Consider the following 6,101-nt stretch of genomic DNA (forward strand, 5'->3'; position numbering starts at 1 on the left):
ACATATGTCCAGTGCACGTGACGCAAGCTCTCCTATACAAGAAAGGAGGAATTAGACAGTTAAAAGGAGGCATGCGAGAGAGAGAGAGAGAGAGAGAGAGAGAGAGAGAGAGAGAGAGAGAGAGAGAGAGAGAGAGAGAGAGCAAGAAGAGGGGTCTAGGGAGAAGTTAACTGGCATATAAAAGCTCTTGTGTAATACGCATGGTGTTCAACTTGAGCTTTTTCCTCTGAAGACAAACAAACTACAGTCAAGACCCAATATCCATTTTTAACTTCTGTCATCGACTGCAAGTCAACTGAAGTTGTTTCCTCACATATCTACTCACTATTACCTCCAGCTCTACTACAACTGCTATATAATATACTGTATTATCAAGAATGAAATATTATTTTAGTGGCGTGAATGCAGTCCCTCGCTACCAAAAATTGCGCACTCGAGTTAACAACATTTGGGTTAATCGCAGGGGTCAGCACCATCGGAGTGCAATGGTGGGCCTCGCCCTGGGAGAACCGCCTTCGTGATCACGGTATCTCCTGTGCCAACAGCACTAGTGCAAACACAATAAAGAAGATTATAAAGACAGTTTGTGCTGGGCTATACACATAATATGGGCTGAACATATTCATACTCAATTCTTCCCAGGGCTTCATTGTTTCGTTGATTAGTTGCATAGTTTCACACGTAGATGAAGTCAGCTTAATGTTTGTGCTCATGTTTAAATCCATCTTGGGTAGTGGGCAGAAATAATTGTGTGTATGATTGAGGATGGCATAATGATTGCTAGTAGATAAAGTGGACATGGATGGTGTAAGTACAGCACAGTAGTCTGGTGCTATGGATAATCCTGGTGCTGAAGTAAGTAAAAAACTGTGAATGTCCTATGCGTTGATGATGTATAGGTTTATCTGGAGCAAATGTGAAGTTACAATGGTGATGAATGTCATGATTTCTTATGATAGCCATTTCACAGTAGGGTGAAACGTGAAAATGTAAGCAGGACAAAGGTGAACTGCATGTAACGAAGTACGACACTTTCATTCAATCATTGATTCACTGGCGAAAGTGACAGTGTCCTGTCTCTTGGAGACCATGATGAGTTCGGTGTCTGTGTTGATGTTGATGATGACCAAAGTGTCATTATTCTTAGAGGGAAAGGAATATATTTGATAGACTGTGAACAGATTGTTTATCATGAATGGTACATGAACTATTACTGATGTTGGTGTTAGAGTTGCTTCTAAATATAGGTAATATAACATGAGATCCCTACCGCAGAACAAAGACTTCAAACCATGTTTATGGATGCCTTGACTAATTATCTGACGTAGATCGTGAACTGGAAGTAGGTCAAGAATGATCTTGCCATTACCAGCATTTGCAATACCTTGCATGAGTGTCCTGTAACGAACTCTAGTGTTATCTAACTGGAGTATTATTATGTCAATATTTACCATGATCACTGAGAAGTGTTGGAAAAGTGTCATGTTTCCTTCCATGGCATTTATTTTGTTCACACTCTGGTGAGTTATACTTTCTGCTTTTCTTAGATTTTTCACGATCGTCTTCATTGCTGTGTTTTGACCGCCAACGAACTGGTTTTGGTATGTTAGTACCCGAGCTGTTTTATTAAATTTGTTGTTTATTAATGTTCTCGAAGGTCTTCCTCTGTCGACAATCCAAAGATGTTCCCTAGAATTGCACCACCCAGGTCAAACAAACCGCCCCTTTGGCGAGTATGTGTAATGTTGTTCGTGTTCATTGATGCCTCCGTTCCATGCGATGAGAGATCTTGGATCTTGATGAGCATGATTGATTTAGCCTGTTCTATCTTCCATTTCGCCAACTTTACGATTTCAGTCACTTCCTTTGTGTTATGAGCTTCTGAAATATAGCCTCCTGCCATGAAGTCCAGGGTCCTCAGTGGTTTGGCGATATTCTCCAAATAAGCAGGTAATTCTTATAAATTATCCAAACTGATTTCAGTACTCATGACATCTCTCACGATTGATGTCGAGGCCGTTGGAGCTATGAGGCATCCTGGCCATACTATATGTTGAGGGTCTAAGCGAGCATATCCTCTTGTTGTGTAGAGGAGGATCCATGGTACGAGTATAAGTCCCTTCATCGTTACCTACCGAAAAAAAAAAAAAATCTCTTACTTTGCCAATCTAGTCATGCTGTGATCGACGATAGTGATGATGTGCGTTACGGTTTGCTCATGAAGAACATTAACTTGCTTGTTTCACTTATAGAAGGAGTTTAAATCGATATCTAGATCATGTAACGCTGTACTGTAGTCATTTTAGGAACACTTGCACCTATGTTTGTTTGTTTGGTATGCGACCTTAATTTATTTTTGTAATTATTTTTGTCTTCTTGATTGGTTTCAAGAGTAATGTTCGGTTTTTCGGTGGTGTCCGAGGTTGTATAATTGCTGGCCAATTCACTTGGGACCCGTTTTAAATTATCAACATGAATTTTTTTTTCTTCGCCACTTGACAGTGACCTAATTACTACTTTGTTTGGATCTTTTTAATTACTCTGTATGGGTCTTCAAATTTCGGGGATAATTTATTGTCTCTTGTGTGAATGATACCATAGACTATGTCTCCTAAGCTGATTGGTGATTCTTTTGCCATTTTATTGAATGATCCGTCATTTCTTCCTTGGACGTAGATAATTGTTTTTTCACCCTCTTGTGTATATCCTGGAATTCACGCAAACGGAGTTTATGATAATCATCATAGTTGTATATGGGCAGATTTTCACCTTCGAGAATTTCATACGGTAATTTTTTATCTGTCCCATAGATAATGAAATGTGGTGTGTCTCCTGTAGACTTACTTATAGATCCATTAATTGATACTTCTACTGTGGGAATCCAATCATCCCATGTTGCATAATTTTCACTGAGAATGTGTCGTAGTACATCCAAAATTTTTTGTTTTGTCTCTCTACTAACCCATTGGATGCTGGGTGATGGGCTAAAATGTTAACCTTTTTGATATTATATTGTTTACATATTTCTTGCAAGATTTCAGAATTAAATTCACCTCCATTATCGCTTATTAGTATCTTTGGGGTTGAGAAGCGACATATATTATCTGTTATTCCCTTTGCTACTGTTTCTGCTGTCTTACCCTTAATTGGCGCTAAAATTACATATCGTGAGAAATGATCTGTTGCTAGGAATAGGTTTTGGTTATTATTGTATGGTAATGGTAACTTGAGTAAGTCAACCGCGACAACGTCCCATGGTTGATATGGTACAGGGTAATTACCTATACAGTAGGTGCAGGTGTTATCGTGTAGCCTTTGTGTTTCGCACATGACTTGCAGCTGTCTATATGACCGTTAATATGTTTTCGTAATGATGGCCAGTAGTATAACAGCTGGGCCTGTTTAAATGTCCTGTCTTTTCCAGGATGTGCTGCATGTGGACTATCATGTATCGTTCGTAATACTTGGGGTATCATGTCATTAGGTACCATTAATTGTTTATTATTTCTTCGATGTTTTGGTTGTCCTAGGTTGATTCTGTATAAGGCATAATTGACTATTGTGAATTGTTCGAGTGGTGTATGTAGCTTTCGTAATTGTATGTCGTCTCCACTTGCTAACTTGTATATAACTTTTGACCACGTTGGATCAAGTCTTTGTGTTTTCGAGATTTCATCATTGTTTGGGATGTTTCCTTTGAGATCTAATGCCGCGACATGAATTGTTGTCGGGTTCCTAGATATTGCATCAGCTACTAAATTTATTTTGCCTTGTATGTAGTGAATATGTACATTGTAGTTTTCAATTGTAGATTTCCATCTTGCTCTCCTCCCGAAAGGAGTTTTTCTTGGAATAATCCCACGAGTGGTTTATGGTCGGTGAATAATTGAATTTCGTAAACATATACCAAATGTCGAAATTTTTATAAAGGAAAAACCACGGCAAGTGCCTCTACGTCTGTAGTGCAATAATTTTTCTCTACACCTTTTGTTTGTCTGCTGGTGAATGCAATTGGTTGATTTTTTCCTCGCCTATCTTCTTGCTTCAATACAGCCCCTAATCCTTTAACCCAAGGCATCTCGTCTACGTATGGGTACGTCGCAACGCTTTGTCACAGCTAGACCCGTCGATGTACTGGTACATCGCACAATTGCAAGGTTCATAATTTGCATGATTTTCAAATCTCACGCTTGATTTTTGGTACGTAGGGTCGGGAGACCTTCCCTTACTTGCCTCTAGGCGGGGACACTCGGTGACCCCGCGCGACCCGCGCTCACCCTCGCCTCGGTCGCGCACCTGTTAGCAGTGACCCAGGTCAGACATGGCATGCAGAGGTCTCTCAGAAGAGCATATTCAAGCCGCCCTGGATGCCTTCACAGGCGACAGTGATTCGCCCCTCGATGACGAGGTGGCAGACAAGGATTATGTACAACCAGAGGAGGAGGAAAGTAGCAGCAGTGATGAGGACGTCCTGTCACCAAGGAAGCAGTGCTACGTCACATATCGTGCCACTAGAGAGGGCCAGCCTGCACCAAAACATCGTGCAATAACCTCTCTGCAGCCCCTACGTGATATGGAGCCCAAAACCGAGGACGAGGACGAGGACGGAGCCTTGGGACGTGCTGCCACGTGGTACGGCCGCGAGATCATCACTCATTGCGGCCCCGAGCGGACAGCATGTCGTTCTATCAGGTATGGGCCTAGTGTTTTATTTGGGGAGGGCGGAAGTGGTGTGGAGGGAGTGGGGAGTGAAATTGAAAGTGTAGGGACGGTAATTGAAAGGGAGAGTGGCGGGAGTGAGTCATCGCTCTCACGTGGTGGTGCGAGGGAGCGGAGCGTATCACATGGGGCAGTGAGGGTGTGTGGTGAATCACGTGGTGTGGTGATGGAGCGGGGAGGTGAGGAGGAGCCACTCCCCAGCACGTCTTAGGCTCCCCAATATTCCAGGACTTCCTCCCCACAGCCTCCTGATGTTCCCCAAGGCCGTAAGGGTAAGGGAAAGGGGAAGGGTAAAGGCCAAGGGAAGAGGAGTGTGAGTGGGGAAGCCTTCCACACTCCCCCTCCCGAACCTCCCCTACCAGCATCTCGCCCTTGTTTCAGGGAATATCACACCTTGATGCACTACTAATGTGGTGTGAATGCGATATGACGCACATACTCAGGAAAATATGCGACATACAGACGCTCAGTATAATTATATGGCCCATATATATGTAAACAGTAGTATAAAGTAGAAACGGGTGTAATGTAAGTGGAAAATTATGATGTAAGTGCATAAATATATTCTAAGTCGAAACATTCCTAGTGAGTGTATAAAGATGCGATATTCAGACGCTCAGTGGCATAAATAAGGCCCAAATATATGTAAATAGTAGTATAAAGTGTAAACAGGTGTAATGTAAGTGAGGAAGTATATTGGAAGTGAAGAAATAAAATATAAGTTGAAACACGAGTGGTTGTGCTTGCTACGTGGATATCCGCTAGCATTTCATTAAATATCCTTGCAATGAATGTAAATAGGTGAAAATATTTACATTGGTTGAAAAATGGTTTAATGTCATGGAAACAATGTGAAAAAAAAAAATGTAATGTATGTTGAGAGAAGAGTCATAGCGAGTGCGCTGAGTAAGCAGATGTGCGCAAGAGTTATGCTAAACATAATCGTAATGAATATAAACAGCTGAAAAGATTTACATAAAGTCAAAAATGGTAAAATGTCATTGAAACAGTATTATGCAAGTAGAAAAAATTATATGTTTCCTGAAACAAGAAACTTAGCAACTAGCGTGTAACCAGTATGACCAAACTCACAATGCTTGCGCGATCGAACAATGCTTATTTTTCCTGTATATATATAATTGAAAACCATTATATTGTTGTTGTGATTGTTTATTAGTTCCAAATCAATAAATGTAGACGTGTTCTTTGTTGTTTCTCCCAAAATTACCTACCATAGAAAACGTGAGAGCCTGACACGTCAGTGACAGAATACGATACCTGACGTGGGGAGGCTCACCTGTTCTGACCACTTATGGACCCCGGTAAGCCCTTTCTTGGTGATTTTCCTTTGTTTCTCAACAAAAGCGGATGTTTTACCCAAA

The 6,101-nt window shown here is 41.2% G+C and overlaps 1 pseudogene; it reads right to left on the reverse strand.

Moving 5' to 3' along the window:
* Positions 1 to 395: 395 nt before the first annotated feature.
* LOC145395334 (U1 spliceosomal RNA) lies at positions 396 to 548 on the reverse strand (annotated as a pseudogene).
* Between the last annotated feature and the right edge of the window lie 5,553 nt (positions 549 to 6,101).

This window comes from Coenobita brevimanus, chromosome 30 (assembly GCF_032717465.1).
Source record: "Coenobita brevimanus isolate Jiangsu-jjx chromosome 30, ASM3271746v2, whole genome shotgun sequence".
In the NCBI taxonomy this organism is placed as follows: domain Eukaryota; kingdom Metazoa; phylum Arthropoda; class Malacostraca; order Decapoda; family Coenobitidae; genus Coenobita; species Coenobita brevimanus.